Source organism: Choloepus didactylus, chromosome 18, assembly GCF_015220235.1.
Source record: "Choloepus didactylus isolate mChoDid1 chromosome 18, mChoDid1.pri, whole genome shotgun sequence".
In the NCBI taxonomy this organism is placed as follows: domain Eukaryota; kingdom Metazoa; phylum Chordata; class Mammalia; order Pilosa; family Megalonychidae; genus Choloepus; species Choloepus didactylus.
In genome coordinates this window covers 18,347,565-18,366,257 of record NC_051324.1, presented here as the reverse complement: position 1 = coordinate 18,366,257, position 18,693 = coordinate 18,347,565, and the positions used below count along the sequence as shown (strand labels likewise).

At 38.6% G+C, this 18,693-nt stretch overlaps 1 pseudogene; it reads right to left on the bottom strand.

Annotated features, from left to right (window-relative positions):
- Nucleotides 1-331: 331 nt before the first annotated feature.
- Nucleotides 332-17,808, bottom strand: LOC119514645 (annotated as a pseudogene).
- Between the last annotated feature and the right edge of the window lie 885 nt (nt 17,809-18,693).

Below are 18,693 nucleotides of genomic sequence, written 5' to 3'. Positions count from 1 at the left end.
TTTGAAAGCAGACTTTTGCTCCAGAGAAGCTAAGAGAGGACAAATGCCTGAAGAGCAACTGAGAGTGACATTTTGAAGAGGAACTGGGGCCTAGAGAGGAACATCCTGGGAGAAAGCCATTTTGAAATGAGAACTTGGAGCAGACACCAGCCAAGTGCCTTCCCAGCTAACAGAGGTTTTCTGGATGCCATTGGCCATCCTACAGTTAAGGTACCTGATTGTTGATGCATTACCTTGGACACTTTATGGCCTTAAGACTGTAACTGTGTAACCAAATAAACCCCCTTTTATAAAAGCCACTCCATTTCTGGTGTTTTGCATTCCAGCAGCATTAACAAACTAGAACTTCCACATACTTGATCTCTCCATTGCTATAAGTGAACTCAAGAACACTATTCCATTCCCCCTGCACTCTGCATACCACGGTGTTGGTGATGTTGTGCTTTACCTCAGCTTAAAGCTGGTGCAGTGTTCCACCATAAAATGAGTTGGCATGAAAAGGGATGCTGGCTGAGTTCCCAGTCTTTGCACAGTTGACACTGACTGTCACCCAGTTCCACCCAAGGAACAGTTAAAATTGAACAGGCATATGGACAAGGTAAAAAAAATGTATACTCTTCTCCATGCTCCAATAGTCTGAGGATAAACTCTCCAACAATTGTCACTCCTATTGACATGCCTATGAATTTGCTCTTAGTCCAAATATGCACAATTACATACATCTTCCTCTCTGAACAGTCTGCATAAAATCCTGAGACTGCAAGATGACAGAAAATCTGCTCAGCAACATATCTGACTGTATAACATTCTGATCCCACTTGGCAGGAAGACTCCTCTGATAAAGGAGTTTGATTTATGACTAGAACTGCTAATATCACTGCCCACTACCTCACTTTTTGGGATCCTCTAGGAACAGTGAACCATTTCTCCAATGATGGGATTGTATGGTTTCTTAGCAATGGCTCCCTTACAGCCTTTGTGAAATGAGGTAAAGTAGTTCTCAACAAAACAAATCATTCTGTCCTCAGCTATGACATCATTAGTGATGGCTATAAGTAGGTATGCATGAGACATAAAATCTGCATGTATTTCCAGCAAGGTACCTTAATAAATGTAGGAAGTACCACTCTTGTTAAATCCATGCCCAGTTTTAGCTGTGACAAGAGATGTATGAGCTCTTCCACAGTCCCAGATCATCCTCCTTGTTATCAAATGTGTCCTCTACCTCATCATCTGCATTTATTTCTTCAGGCTCCTGAGACTAAGAAAAAATGAAGACTTCAAAGGAGAAAATGCTGTGGAGTTGAAAAAGAAATTGTTGAGTTGCACCTTCATAGGCTTCAAAACCCCTCATTATCACCTTAATCACTTAAGCCATCAAATTCCTCCATAAAGTATGTCAGAAAAATGTCCATCCTGCTGGATCACTCAGTTCAATTTCCAAGTTGCTGATTCCTCCTTCTGTCCACAGGCAACCCCGAATCCCCAAGGTCACCTACTGCAGGCAGCAGCAGCTGGCAGATTTTTAGGGGTCTTGAGAGAGGGGAAGACGGAGGGGTGTTCTGGCAGTTTCCACAGCAGCTCGTACCCCTGTGCCTTTTTCCTCTTCCTCCTCCTCCTCCTCCTCCATATGCTTAATTTTTTATTTGACAGGGGAACACTTCTCTAATGTTATACAAAAATGAATAATGATAAATACTGGTTCCAAACTTATGAATCCCCAATAAATATTCATGATTTGATGCTCCAGTCTATTCACTATTTAATTTTGAATGAGTACTGAACTTTTAAAAATGCATTTGGGCACTTGTTGATATAACCATAAGTTCTTGTCTTCCAAGGAAATTATAATAGGGAGAAAAATGTTAATAGATTTCCTAATATTAAAACCTTATTGTATTCTTGGTCAGAATTTGACATTGTTCTAATGTAGCACTGCAGTTAACATTTAGGATTTTTGTCTCTTTAAATTCAAGTGGGATAGAATTATTTTGTCTCATTAGATTGGGGTGATGAATGCATAACTATATGATGGTACTGTGAACAGTTGATTGTACACCATGGATGGTTGTATGGTATGTGAGTATATTTCAGTAAAACTGAATTTAAAAAAAAGGAAAAAAAAACCTAGCTCAGGTCCAAAGCCAGCATCGTACATCTTGGGAAAACATTAGAAGATTCCCACTGATGTTAAGAATGAGACAAGCATATTCATATCACCAAAGTTATTTAACATTTTTCTGAAAGCTCTAGCCAATTTAATTAATCAAGAAATTGAATTAAAAAGTTAAATATTAGGAAACAGTAAAATATATATATATATGGAAATAATAAAATAATTTACATGGTAAAGGACCTGGAAAAACTCATAAAAATATCCAGGTATGGGAAAATTGCAAGATAAAAAGCAAAAATCCAATAATATATAATTTTCTTATATAATAACTGTAAACAGCTAGAAAATATAATTTTAAAAAGCTAACATTATCCAAACTATCTTTATAAAAAAAAGTTCCTGTGATAAAATGTGATGTAAAAAAGGATGCAAAACTGTATATACCTTTATTCTCAATATTGTAACACACACACACACACACACACACACACAGAATAAGTAGAAGAAACATTAAGTCATGACAAGTTATTTTCAGAGTGGTAGTCACATAGTGGTTTTCAGTTTTTCCCTTTGAATTGTTTCCAAATTATCAATATTACTTTCATACTAATTGATAAATGTACAGTTTTTGAATGGCTGAGCTACTTCCACCCTCACCATGACCATGTCCTCATAATCTCAAGGTCCTTGCTTTGTGAACACAGTCACTTGTATCACAGTGAAGCTTGGGTGGGTCCTGAGTGCAGTCAGCAGCTGCCCCACTCATTTTACTTCCTGTCAACCAGATTCCATTTCCTGTGACCAGCTCTCCCCTCCAGCCTGCAAGTGTCTTTCCTCTGATACCCTCAGGTGATTTGGGTCTATTCTCTGGTCACCAAGTATGTGCCCAGGGTCTCTGATCCCACTGTTGCCACCAGTTCTCAAAGAACAACCACATGGGTCTCATGGCTTTTAAAACCCTGAAGCACTTCTCAGATAACTCCCTTCTTGCCTCATGCTTTCCTAACTGAAGATCAGCTGGCTATTCATTTCTCTTCCATACTCTATCATAGTGAGTCTCAAACATTGAGGCATGTTAATATTGTCTGGGAGCTTTAGAAAGTCCTGTTGCAGGGGCTCCAATCCCAGGTCAATTCAACCAGAATCTCCAAGGGTGGGAGCCTGGCACCAGCATGTTTTAAAGCTCCCCAGGTGATTCCAATGAATCACTGCTCTCTTAGACTCCATTGATTGGGCACCTCCAGCCACCAGCTCCGCTATCCCTTTCTTGACATTTCCTCAAAGTTAAGACAGACTTTCCCATTTTACTTGTAAATATAATCCTGAATTCGAAGAGTCAGTGGTTGAAACAAATGACAAACAGAGAAATTACAGAAGGTTAAAGTATCTTACACAGCTCTGGAGTTGATACTTTCAGCTCTAATTCATGATCCTTTCTTAGACTAGATTTTCAATCTGGATGATTATTGGAATAAACTGAAAAGCCCTAAAAAGAAAGTACTATTACTCAGGGATAATCATTAAGAATTATATTAATTGGGTTTGGATGCCCATGTGATTCTAAGGTCCAGCCAGGATAGAGAACCTCTGGCTTCCTCGCACACTGGAAGCCCTGGTGATGGAGTCTTCCTCCCCTCCTCTTACAGAACAAAAAAGGCAACCAGCCCTTACAGGTTACTCATCCCCCTTCTCCAGACACACCTGCAGCTAGGCTTGAAGCCAAGGCAATAACTACAGCCTAACCCACACCTTAAGCAGATAATATTCATCTCACTAAACTCTCTATTCCTGCAGAAGGATGCATCATGTTTGAGGATACCTCAGTCATCAGCCTCCCTAATGGGGGCTCCATTGTGAGTTCCAGCAATTAGGAAGTTGCATAGAGGACACCACATGCATGAGAAAGTGGATGTAATCTCTAAGATCTCCTTAAAGTTCTAAGATTTTTAGAATTTAGAGGGGGAGAAAACCTTCTTCAGGGTTTTCTCTGAAGGTTTTCTCACTGATCATCATTGATAAAATTAGCAACTGATAAATGCTTTTCCACAGCCAGATCAATGGGTGGATAGCAGCACTCTACATATCTTATATCAGAGAATGATTGCTCCACATTTTCTCTCGAATCCATGTTAACATGAGCCATTAGATTATGACCCTATGATTTTCCACCTTCTTGCTCATGATTTTTTCCCCACCTGAGAACTCCATATGCCCCAATATTCCAAGATGTGATTCAAATGCAGGCCTCTGAATTAATACTTCTCTAAAACTGTCACATTTCAAAATTAATCTCTATTTTACCCCTAAACTCCCACTACATATTACTGCTTTGAACTTACTACCATTTACCTTCTAGCACAGTCATTTCTCTATGGAACATATAACCCCTACTTCACTGTAACTGAATTGAAGACAAATAACTGATTCAGTTTTTAAAGAGCAATCCTTATCATTATATATTCTTTACACTTAGTAGGTACTCAATATTTCTCATTTAAATACATGGGTGGTTAAATGTTTCAGCCCATGTAACTGCCCAAAGGAAAAGATCTTTAGGAAGGTACACCTTACAGATAAGAAAGTCATAGACAGGGATAGGAGAGCAACAGTACAACTGCTGCCTCACCCTCAAATGGCTACAGATGAAGCTTGATTAGCATCCTTGGATTCTGGGGTGACCTCTGATCAGATAATAACACTTTCTGCAACCCATAGTAAGTAAAATGTTATGTTATTGGTGTAAAAACAGAGAACGGGGATGAAGAGAACAGAATAGCAGATTTAAGTCATTTTTCCATTGGGCTCTCTTTGCTTTGTAGACCTGCTTCTAGTGTTCAATTATAAGTTTCCTCTACTCCCAATATTTTGTCATTTATTACATTTTGTCATCTAATTGTATTATCCAGAAAAATTTTAAATCATTGAGTTGGTGGTCACCCTGAAGTTTTGTTTTTTTTTCTTTTTTAACTTTCATGTTTGGCTAGTTTTATTCAACATTAGGTTAATAAGATTTTTATATTGTTTTGTGCCATTGCAGTTTGCTTATTCTCATTGCTGACTATAATTCCATTATATAACTATTCCACACTTTATTTTACCATCTTGTTGTTTCAAGTTTAGGGTCACTACAAAATATTGCTGCTACAAAATTTTAGTTCACGCCTTATGGGGAAATTATGGACATGTTTCTACATGGCATACACTTGGAAATAAATTTTTTGTTTTTTAGGGTGTATGCTTATGCTGCGTTTTTAATACATATTGACAAAGAATATTCCAAAATAGCTGTAATAATTTACATGATACAGACATATATCAGAATACCTGTTGCTTCACATCTATGCCAACACTTGGTATCAAAGAATTATTTGTAAATAAAAGTAACACTTTATATACTCTTAGCCATCATTTCGTGATTAACTTAATATCCTGGGCATCTTCCCATGTCAATAAATAAAGAGCCTGTCATCATCTTTTTTAACTTTTTTTTAAAAACAGTTTTATTCACACACCATGCAATCCATCCAAAATGTAAAATCAATAGCTCTTGGTATAATCACATAGTTACTCATTCACCACCACAATCAATAGTAGAACATTCTCCTTTCTCTGGAAAAAAAACACTATACCCCTTATGTCCCCCTATTATTGATGCTTACCTTTGGTATAATGCATTTGTTACAACTGATGAAAGGCTATTACAATGTCACTGTTAACTATGGTCTTGAGTTTGAATTAATTGTATTTTCTCCCATATACCACTTATTATTAAAACCTTGTAATAGTGCTGTACATTTGTTATAGTTCATGTAAGAACTTTCTTATATTTGTACAATTACCCACAGTTATTTTCCACTATATGTTTTGCTATGTTATACAGACCCATGTTTTATCTTCCAGCTTTCCTTCTGGTGACATACACAACCCTATCCTTCCCCTTTCAGCCACACTCACACAAAACACTGTTAGTTACACTTGCAGTATGGTGTGATCATTGTATAGTATTGTGCTATTGATTTCCAATGATTTACAATAATCCTTATTAAAAATTATTTTTAGATTATCATGCTTTGTTTATTTTAATTTAATTTTATTGAGATTGTTCACATACCATAGTTATCCAAAGATCCTAACTGCACAATCAATTGCCCATGGTACCATCATACAGCTGTGCATCTATCACAATTAATTTTTAGTTTCAATTTTTAGAGCATTTTCGTTACTCCAGAAAAGAAATAAAGACAAAAAAAATCAGTCCCTCCGACCCTTAACCACCCCCCTACATTATTGACTCATAGTATTGGTATAGTACATTTGTTACTGTTGATGAAAGAATGTTAAAATACTGTTAACTGTACTATGTAGTTTGCAATAGGTATATTTTTCCCTGTATAGCCCTCTATTATTAACTTCTAGTTACAGTGTCACACATTTGTTCTAGTGCATGAAAGAGATTTCTAATATTTGTGCAGTTAATCTTGGACATTGTCCACCACAAGATTCACTGTTTTATACATTCCCCTCTTTTAACTTCCAACTTTCCTTCTGGTGACATACATGACCCTAAGCTTCCCCTTTCCACCACTTTCACACACCATTCAGCACTGTTAGTTACTCTCACAATAATGTGCTACAGTCACCTTTGTCCACTTCCAAACACTTAGTTTCAACCTAGTTGAACATTCTGCTCATAATAAGCAACCACTCCCCATTCTTTAGCCTTGTTCTATATCCTGGTAACTTATATTTCATATCTATGAGTTTACATATTATAATCAGTTCATATCAGTGAGAACATGCAATATTTGTCCTTATGTGTCTGACTTATTTCACTCAATGTGGTGCCATCAAGGTTTCTTCATCAATCCATTTTTTAAAAAATGGTTTTGTTCACACACCATACTTTATGTCCTAAGTAAACAATCGATGGCTCCCTGTATGGTCATATATTTATGTATTCACCACCATCACAAATATCTATTAAAGGGCAGTTCTGTTTCTTCCCTTGAAGAAGGAGGAAGAGTCAAAGAAGGTAGAGAGACAAAAGAAAAAGAAAAAGAAAAAAAACACATGACAGATAAAAAGCAACAAAAGGAAAGATAGAGTTAACCTAAAGTAGAATAATAGAGTTAGGCAACATCACCAATGCCAAGAGTTCCATATCCCTCCCTATGTACCCCTCTTAAAGGCATTTAGCTTTGATATATTCCCTTTGTTACATTAAAGGAAGCATAATACAATGTTTCTGTTAACTATAGTCTCTGGTTTGCATTGATTGTATTTTTCCCCAATACCACCCTATTTTGAACATCTTGCAAGGTTGACATTCATTTGTTCTCCATCATGTAAAAACATATTTGTACATTTAATCACAGTTGTTGAGCACTCTAGGTTTCACTGAGTTATACAGTCCCACTCTTTATCTTTCCTTTTTCCTTCTGGTGTCCCACATGCACCTAACCTTCCTCTTTCAACCATACTCACAGTCATCTTTGTTCAGTGTACTTACATTGCTGTGCTGCCATCACCCAAAATTGTATTCCAAACCTCTCACTCATCTTTTCCTTTCTGTCTGTAGTGCTCCCTTTAGTATTTCCTGTAGGACAGGTGTCTTGTTCACAAACTCTCTCATTGTCTGTTTGTCAGAGAATATTTTAACCTCTTCCTCTTGTTTGAAGGACAGTTTTGCCAGATGTACAATTCTTGGTTGGTGGTTTGTCTCTTTCAGTATCTTAAATACATCACACCACTTCCTTCTTGCCTCCATGGTTTCTACTGAGAAATCTGCACATAGTCTTATCAAGCTTCCTTTGTATGTGATGGACCACTTCTTTTTGCTTTCAGGATTCTCTTTGTCTTTGATGTTGGATACCTGATTATTAAGTGTCTTGGTGTAGGCCTGTTCAGATCTTATTCTGTTTACAGTATGCTGCACTTCTTGGATCTGTAATTTTATGTCTTTCATAAGAGATGGGAAATTTTCAGTGATTATTTCCTCTATTATTGCTTCTGCCCCTTTTTGCTTCTCTTCTCCTTCTGGGACATCCATGACATGTACATTCATGTACTTCATTTTGTCATTCAATTCCCTGAGACATTGCTCATATTTTTCCATTCTTTTCCTTCTCTGTTCTTTTGTGTGTAGGATTTCAGGTGTTTTGTTCTCCAGGTTCTGAGTGTTTTCTTCTGCCTCTTGGGATCTGCTGTTGTATGTCTCCATTGTGTTTTTCATCTCTTGTGCTGCGCCTTTCATTTCCATAGATCCTGTTAGTTGTTTTCTCAAACTTTCAATTTCTACCTTATGTCCGCTCAGTGTTTTCTTTATACCCTTCGTGTCTTTTGTTACATCTTCCCTGAACTCATCGATTTTGTTTTGATTTTATTAAGCATATTTCTTTGAAAATCTTTAATAGGTTGTTTGATTAAAGTGAAACAATATCTCAACTGTACCTTGATTGAGGTGTAAGTTTGTTCCTTTGAGTGGGCCATGTTTTCATTTTTCCTAGTATAGATCATAGTTTTCTGTTGTCTAGGTATCTGGTTTCCTTGTTTACCCCAGTCAGATTTCCCCAAACCAGAATGGGTTCAGGTCTCAGAATGGGGTTATATTCAGGGCATGTCTTAGAGGAATGACAGACTTTCCACTGAGGTTTCCAGTCACCATGGTTTTTCTAACCTGTCCAGTAGGTGTCACCTGTCAACCTGTTGCTCCCGACTGGTGTAAGGAGGTGTGGCCTCCTTAGTTTCTGTTTTGGCTATTTTTCCCCAGGCTCTAGGGTCTGGTTCTTAAGGGAAAGCTGGGCCACATCTCCTTACTCTTAGGGAAGATATACCCCCTTGGAAGTTATCAGCTGCATTTGAATAGTCCCTCTGTCTCTGTTATCTCCACCCCTGTCTGGGTCAGAGTGCTGGGAACTGAAAATGGCTGTGTCTCTCTCTTCTGAGCTCCTCAGGTTGAGAGAAAAAGGGACAGAAAGTTCCCTTTTAGAGCCAGTACCAGCCCCCCAGTTTCACTCATCAGCCAAAGATAACACCTGGTTTTCTGGGCTTTCCCTCCCAGCACTGATGAGTCTACTGGTTCCTGAAGGTCAGTCATCACTAAAAGCCTCTGACTGCTTGTTGGGGGGTTGTAGCTTGTATTCAGTAGTCCACATTTGTTAATTAAAGCCCCAGTTGGAGCTCAGCTGAGCTATATTTGCTCACTTGGAAAGTGCTGCCAATTTCTAGCACAGTGAGGTTTCACAACTTACCCTGCCATGAAGGGGAGAGGGCTTTCAGCATGGTTCCCTGGCTTTTACTTACAGATTCCATGCTGCAATCTCAGGCATTCCTCCCAGTCCAGGTTGGTGTACAATGTGTGGCCAGTCACAGTTGTTCCCCAGAAGTTATTCCAAATTATTTACTAGTTGTTCCTGGTTATTTGTTAGTTCTTCTATGGGACTGACTAAGTTCCACTCCTCTCTATGCCACCATCTTGCCCCTTCCTCCTCATGCATTTTTTTTAATATCAAAAGGGAATACATTTCTAATGTTACATAAAAATGAATAATGATATTTATTGGTTTCAGCTGTTCATGCTGGGATGCTTCTATCAGTTCCCATTTACTTAGAGTTTTTATTTTGAAAGAACATTGAGCTTTATTGAAAGCATTTTGCCTTCCATTGAGAAACCATATAGTTTTCTATCCCCCAAGGAAATTTTAATAGGGTGAATTATGTTAATAAATTTCCTAAGATAAAATCATTATTGAATTCTTTATTAGAATTGGACATTCCTCTAATGTAGTGCTTCATTAATACTCAGGATTTTTGATTCTTTAAGTTCAAGTAGGATGGAACTTTATTTTCTCATTCTTTTGTTCAAGATGTGCTACAGTGTTATGCTGGATTTTTAAAAATGAGTTAGGAAGTATCCTTTCCTCCAAACCCTGAAGCAATTTCAGTTGCATCAAAATTATTTATTTTTTGAACTTTGGAAATAAGTAGCAGTAAAACTGTTTGAGACTAGTACTTTCTTCAGGGGTATCTCCAAAAAATTTTCAACATATCAATGGACATGGGTCTGATTGGAATTTTTTCTCTTCTTGAGTTAGGTCAATATTCAACTGACCCATCAATTTCATCCAGGTTTTCAAGTTTATTTCTGTCATTATGCATATTTTTCTCTTATTTAAATTCTTCTCTCTGTTTTTTGTTTTTTTTTTTTTTTTTGGTCATGAATTTCTCCTTTCATTCTTAGTTTTGTGAATTTTTTATATATAATACTGGTTAGTGCTGTCTTTTGGAATTTCCAACAGAATCAGTTCTTACATTTCTTAATTTCACCTGAATTTTATATTATAATTAACTAACTTTTGCTCTTAATTTTCATTGTTTCATCTTGTACTTGGTTTATTTTGTTATTCTATTTCTAAATTCTTGAGTTGGCAGCTTTATGAATTAATCTCTATTGTGTTTTATTAATAATGACAAGTTACAGTTTTAACTTTCTCATGAGCATAGGTTTGTTAGTATTCATAAAACTTTTTCTTCATTTTATCATGAAATTTAATTCACAGGCAGAAATGTGAATAAAGCATAAATGTGCAGATTAACAAGTTACTCTAATATAAACTCTAACTTAAGCACAAGGACAAAAAGTATGTTATTGCCATTCCACAGAGTCCTCCCTTTCCTCCTTCCTAATGACAACACCCAACTATTCCAAACCACTATTCTCACATATTGCCAGCAGAGCTCCCTTTTGTGGAGAAAGATGTTACTGGAGTTCCATTCCAGGCTCGCTGCCTTGTAACAAGAATGAATTCAAGGATGAGACATGTAGGTATAAGCAAGGGAAGAAGGTTTATTGAGGAAAGTGAAAGTCCATGCTGTAAGGGGTGCATGCAGGACATGCTCAAAAGAGAGAGGTGCTGCCTGTGGTTGGGCACAAGGGCTTTTCATCAGATCCAACAAAGGGAGGTGGGGTTTGAGATGCTGGTACACTTGGCACATTGTGACTGGTGAGTAAGCATTTAAATTAAATAGTGTAAGTAGGCTATTGTGATTGATAGTCTATATAATCTTGTGATTGGTTAGTAAACATGCAGCCCAAGGTTTGTAAGTAAGCTATTGCAATAGGCTGCATAAACTTTCAAACCAAGGACTGTGGTTATTATACTTAGCCCATGCCATGTGGTGGTTGAACAATGTCTCTTAGTTTGTTCAACCTCCTGCAGTTTCAGGAGCCTGACTGTTCTCACCAGATGACCCCTCCCCACTCCCTGCACCTAGTCCAAAGGTGCCTCAGAGTTTGCAAGTTGTTTTTCCTGTATCTATCCTGCCTCGATATGGCAACCACTGATTGCCCACCTTTATCATTTCACCACCTAAATTACATGTTTCCGTGATTGATATTTCCAACTTTACTAAATAATGGCAAACTTTTCCCCAATGCTCTTGTGCAGGTTTTTGTTTACACCAGTGTCAAGTAAGAGTTCCCTTTATTCCATATCCTCACTGATTGGCATTGTCAGACTTAAAAATGATCCCAAAATTTGGGGTTAAGTATTTGTAGCTTCCTTTATGAGTGTGATATATCTTTTTGTTGTAAAATGAAGCAGAGTTACAGAAATCCATATAATGCAAATGTGTAGCTTAGTGGACTATTATAAGTCAACCAGCCTTGTAATGACACCCAGCTAAAAACTATCAAACTTTGCCAGCCACCCCAGAGCCCTCTCATGTGTCTATCACATCACAGTTCTCTCCTGACAGCCAAAAGGAACTGCTGTCCTGATCTTTGCTTCCTTTCATTTCTTTGTAATTTTATCACCCAGATTTCATCCTTGTACACTAATTTAGTCTCTCTTATTTAAAAAATTTTCATGTCTTTTTTCAGTCTACAGGTTTTCCTCTTATCCTTTTCTTTTTCCTCTAGTTCAACTATGTAGGAAGTTGGCTATTTCCTCTATGAATTCTCTCAAGTCTGGCTGTGGCTGATGAAACACTTGAGGTGCTTTTCAGTGAGTTCTTCTCTTTTCAATATATTTTGCAAATTGGCATCTAGATTTAGGCTTGATCAGACTCAGTTTCAGTCCTTTGACTAGACTAGGTGGTGGCATTATTTCATCATCAGGAAACCCACAACTATCATCTCATGTTCTGATGTTAACAAGCATTGATGCTCATTACTAATATCAAATATTTCTTAGGGAGTTTCAAAGCGCTTATATTCCAATTCTATTATTTCATTTTAATTCACCAGAATTAATTATTTGAATTTAATTCAAAATTATTTGCCTGAAATAATTTGGTAGAGACACTTCCCTCATCTACTCTTTGGTTATCTATTGGCATATTTTATAGAGACAAACCCAGAAAAATACTTGATCATCAAGTTTATCAGTTTTAAAAATAATGAATGAATTCCTTGTGATGTTTAAATGTGACCACTTAGGTTTTTATATCATTCTGGAATCATATATTTAAACACATTTTATAGGTTTTGATCCATAGAATTTCTTATCCTTATTGAAACTTATTTTATCCTTCTTTGCCTAGTGGGAGGCTTTACAGAAGTCTCCTAACTTGTGACATTACTTAATGGTTTTTGTTATCCCTTTGTTATCTGGTTCTTCTGTCACAATTTCTGCAACACTCTTGGAACAGCCAATTCTCCAAAAGCCCTGAGTTTTTAGTGTCAAATTGTTTTTCAAGATACATAATCAGAGTTCTAGGGATGTTTATTGCTACTGGCTTGGTCATTGTTTCCAGGCATTTTCAGGGGACATATATGGAGTTGAAAAAACCTTGGGTTCTCATACTGATATATTTAATTCAATTTTAGGAATAAAGGACTTTTTTTTTCTTCTTATAGAAAAAGTTTAAATCAGTTTATTGTAAATATATTTAAACCATTAATTTTTGCAGCTTTCAGGTAAAGTCCAGCACTTCATTTGTACAACTCTATGAGAAGAGGTTGTAGAGCTCTTCTAATCCTTTTTTTAATTCAGTTTTATTGAGACATATTCACATACCTGTACAATCATCCATGGTGTACAAACAACTGTTCACAGAACCATCGTATAGTTGTGCATTCATCATCCTGATCTATTTTTGAACATTTTCCTTAGACTAGAAAGAATCAGAATAATAATAACAATAAAAATAAAAAAACACCCAAATCATCCCCCCATCCCACCCTATTTTTCATTTAGTTTTTGTCCCCATTTATCTCCTCATCCATCCATACACTGGATAAAGGGAGTGTGATTCACAAAGTTTTCACAATCACACTGTCACCCCTTGTAATCTACATTGTTATACAATCATCTTCAAGACTGAAGCTACTGGGTTGGAGTTTGGTAGTTTCAGGTATTTACTTCTAGCTAAGGAATAAAGGATTTTTAAATACCCTTGTACATAATACATGTGTGTCTTATTTTTTCTAAACTGAGAAACCCACTTCCCAATGACAGAAGTCCTGAGAGAATGAAAATATCCTGCAATTTGCTTTATCTGCTCACAGTATCAAAATTTTAATAGTAGTACTACTGCCATCAATTTGGATTAAAGTAAATAGTTAAAACATTTTATAATTGTATGGTAATGCTCTTTCCTACCTTCATTCAACTTTTTATTGTTGTGCTATATCTACATTATGAAAACATGTCTAGCTATATTTATTTTTGTGCTGCACATTGAGTTTGAAAAATTACTTGTAGAAATAATTTGAAACTAGGATGATATTAGCTCCTTTTCAATATAATATACAATAACTTTATGTAGTACTTGGGGTCACCAGCAAACTGGGATCACCTTCATTTTAAATTTATTGCTTGAGATTCTGAACTAACCAGATGAGTCAAAGCCAAATTGCTGTATTTATGCAGTCTATTTTATTTTAACTTTGTTCTTACATCTAGGGTGCTCATTCTGTCTTTGTTTCAGTGTAGGTTAGTTTACTCAGTTTCCACTCTTGAGAGCTTTGGACTCTGACTTTTGTTGCTATACTGAAACACAAGGAAATAAGATCTCAGAAGCCAGAAACAGCAGGAAAACAAACACACACATGCACAAACACACTCAATAGAAAACAGAAACAAGCCTATAGGGAATAATGCTAATATAATTATCATACCTTACTCCAAAAGCAGAATATTATGCTTTAGACAATAAGGCAAAATCTGAAAATTTTGTCAGGAGCATTTCATCATGCATTTTTTATCTACATATAGCAACAGTTTCCTGGTATATAGTCTTCAACTATTCTTTCCATTTTGCATTCCTTCATTTCTTCTTTCAGTATTTTGTGTACAACTTAGTCTCTTTCTCCTCCTCCATCTACTCTTCCTTCTTTTCTTTCCTTCTTTAATTATTATTATTTTTGAATGAGGAAACTTCTTTCTGGAGCAGTGATTTCAGAAGGGCAGTACAGTGAAACTTGACATTTGCAGGTGATCAGCATGCAAATAAATTTCCATTTTTTGGAATGAAGATAAGAAGGAGATAGAATGTAGCTATGTACCCTGAAATGCACCACCTCTCCTAGGGTGCAGGCATATGGCACAGCCACAGCCTAGTAAACACCCCCTTCTAGGACTTTATGTCTTTAAGAAGTGACACAAATGCTCAGACAGTCCAAAACGGTCTGCAGTGACTGCAGCAAAAGTCCCAGACCTCAGGACCAGCAGCTTCACTGAGAGTGTCTGGGGCTGGTGCAGTTGGCAGTAGAGGCAGCAGAGCCCAGGGCAGCCTGGCTCAGGCAGGTGGTTCCTGGGTGTGACCTCAGCTTTAGTGTCCTTGGTTTCCTTCTATTTTCTGAGATTTTTCTCCTGGCTCCTCATTGATCCTGAGAACTAATTAATCTTCCAATGAACTATTTTACTCTTCAGTGAACCAGAGCTGGTCTCTGTTGATTGTACCTGGGGTACAGAGAGCACAGAGGAGGTGCCAGGGAAGTGCTCTGGTCTGGAGAGTGTCTCCAGCATTCAGAGTCCCCTTTGGACTGAGTTATGTGACATGAGAGTGAATAAGGCTGAGCCTTTATTTTTCTCTGCTGGCAAAGATAATAACCATAATGGCAGCAACTAGCATTCATGGAGAGATTATTCTACCGTAGGTGCAATGCTGGGACTTTACTGCCTCAATGCATTAACTCCTCACAATGAAGATGGCAACTTGGAGTGGTTGCCAGAGAGATCAGGGACACACCTAGAGGCCATGTCTCAGCTCTCCTCTCCTGGGGCCTCTCTTTCTATGGCATGCTTATTTTTCCATCAGCAGCCTGGGGTAGATGTTATGTCTACTGAAAAAGCCCCTGTATGCCTTAAACCTGGGAACTAGAATAAGCAGTCCCAGCTGTTATCAGAGCAGGAACTCTCATTAGCAGGCCCCCACCCCTGGGTTGTGTGAATGCCCTGCCCTCAGGCAGCACCACTTTGTCTCCCTTCTCCAATATGAGGTGGGTCCTGCCCAGCTACATTCACTAACCCTGACCCCAGCAGCCGGCCTCCAGAGAGCCACGACCACATCTCTTCCCCTGCTACGGTGGACTGTTTTACTGTGTACATAATAAAGCAGTCATTTGCCAAGTTTCCATTGTGCCTGAGCCTTTATTTCCACTATGTGCCATATAGCAACTCACTCCATGGGAGGTCCTATCACTACTCCCCTTATACCTGTGAACTTATAGAGACTAAAGAGATTAAGTAACTAGCTCAAGGTCAGCCAGACAACAACTCATCATTGCTGGGATATAAACCCAGGTTGTTCTGGCACAAGAGCCCAAGCTTTTAACCTGCATGCTATGCTCCCTATACTGGAGGTGGTTCTTCCCAACAACATTACCTTCTGAATTTTTCTCAGTAATTGGATTTTGTGTAAGATGTTCAAAGCATCTTTAACTTCCATGTTCCTTAATGTAAAATATAAATTTTGACTGCTGCAACAAGTTCCAACATAGCTTTTGTCTCAAATAAAGATCATTAGTTTTCTCCTGCACAGCAGGGATTGTTGTGTGCTTTTCTGGCTATGCCAGGGCCTGAAGAGATGTATATTCTATGAAAATAAATGAATGTCACATAAATGAGACAGAGGCTATTTACTCAAAGCTTGCTCTAGCATGGAGTCAGCCACCCTCACTTGTGTTTGGTAGAGACTCAAAAGCAGGCTGTGCAGAGGAAAAGCTTGATAGTAAAATAGGGTTAATCTTTGAATGTGCTGTTTAGAGGTTGTTGGCATGGGGAAGCTGGAGGAGGCTAACATGATGTAGGACATCGTACATGATTGGCCTAAGAAGTATATGGCTTTCTCTTATAGATCCTGATGGAAGTAGAGGCAAAAAAATTAGAGAAACTGGCAATCAGTTGTTGATGAAATCCTGACCATTTTAGACCAGTTGCTGCAGAGGTTGTGGGTCAGATTTCTGTTGTCATAAGTGGTCTGCATATTTATTCTTTCAGTTTCTCATTTCCATTTGCACACTTCCTTCCAAGGTCCAATTCCCACTGCTTATGGCAGCCTAGCTAGTGGTTTGGTACTATGGGTATTTCCTAGTTCCATTGAAGATGGACATCCCATAGCATATTCTCAAACCCTTGTTGCTTCCTGAAGGGAAAAGGGAAAACTAAGTCATTAAATATTATGTTAAATCCCCAATACCAATCTTCCTCATATGACAGAAAATGGCCATGGTTTTCTTTCCTCTTCTTTGGCCACTCCTTACCACATTCTTTTCTGGGTTTTCCTCTTCCATTTGGAGTGCCCTATTGACATTTATGGTCTTCTTCTGCCCTTGATTCTGAATCACATTCTTTCTTTTCTCCCTCCTTGCTTGGTGGATGATCTCACATGCCTCCATGACTTTAGATACCTTGTATATGCTGAGGTGTCTGAATATATACCCCATCTAACACATCTCTTCTCATCCAAAACTCATATATCCAAAAACCTGTTTGCCATTCACTGCTAAAACTCTTCCCCATATTAATCTATTAATCTATTAAGCCCCACCCCAAGTTGGAAATACACATCCTTGATTTCCAGGATCCAGTCCACCACCAAGTGTAGAAAGGTATTCTCTCTACCTCTTCTGTAACCATCCTGGTTCAGGCCAACCTCACTGCTGCACAGGACTCCTGACCACCCTCTCTTCTTTTGCTCCTGTCTCCAATCTTTGATTCTCACAGCAATCAAAGGATTTCAACTCAAACTTGCTTAAAATTGTCTTGTTTGTCAAAACTCCATTGGGAGTTGGGGGGACAAAGATGGTGGATTAAGAGAGACAGGGCAAAAAAACATCTCCATGAAAGATACTAGATAAAAGACAGAAAGTGCTCCAGAATACCAGTTCCAGTGATGCACCAGCTGGTCAAAGTCTGCTAAATCCACAGGGACCATGCACTTGGTAAAACTGAGAGTCTGCATTCTGAAACAAGTGAGTGAGCTTGCTAGAGAACTGGCAGCCATTCCATGGTCAGGAGAAACCACGGGTTGGCATTCACAGAAGGCTTCATTAAAAACTCAAAAGTGGCTGCAGATCTGGCAGTGAGAGCTGCACAACCCAGTACAACAGGATGTCCCTCCCACAAAACATGCACACACCTCAGTAGCTGGCAGGGAATGCCCCTGAGCAACACAGTGGCCCAGTGCTTACCTGTGACATTGCACTGTATTCCACATATGAAGGCCCTTGGAGGCAGGACCTGCATGGAAGTCCAAGGGACTATACACACCCACAGATAATTGTCACAGAGCTAGAAAGTTGGAGGTCCATGAAAAAGGGGGAAATTTCCACACCCCATACAGCCGTCTTCTTGGCAGTCTGGGAAGGCCCCTGCAGGGTGCCACAGGCCAGAACAATGCCAGACAGCCCAGCAATGTGGGAGTGTTTTCCCAAAACTGCAGGCATGTCACATTATCTGGCATGGGTGATAGCCTTTCACACACCTGCAGCTAATTGTCCCAGACCTAGGTAGGCAGAGGTGTGTGGAAAAGGGGGAAGTTGCCATGCCCCATACGGCCGTTTTTCAGTGGGCTGGGAATGCCCCTGAGCAACACAGTGGCCTAGCACTTCCCTTGTGGACTGTGCTCACCTGTGACATTGCACTGTCTTCCACCCATGAAGGCCCTTGGAGGCAGAACCTGCATGGAAGTCCAAGGGACTATACATGAACACCAGGGACTTGTGGGTTTGTGGCAGACAGACTGTGAGGAGAATGAACTGAAAGTCTGGACCCCTACAACAGCTATAAGTCTCCAGGAACATCAGGGGTATGTGATTATTAAGCCTTCCCTCACTTCCTAACCACTCACGCACACACACCACATTCAGGGCAGGCAGCACCAACTACACAGAGAAGTTTGGTGCACTAATTGGATCCCCAAAGATTCAGACCCCCATTCACCACAAAGACAAAGTTGGGGAGACATAGCTTCAGAGGAATAGGTGGCCTGCAGATGCCAATAACTGGTTAGTCAGAGAAGGTGAACTCCACCAAGCTGCAGCTCTGAAAAATTAGAGATAATTGGTCAAATAAGCCTACATATCCTAAAAGAACCCTATCAAGATAAGCAAATGCCAAGAGGCAAAAAAC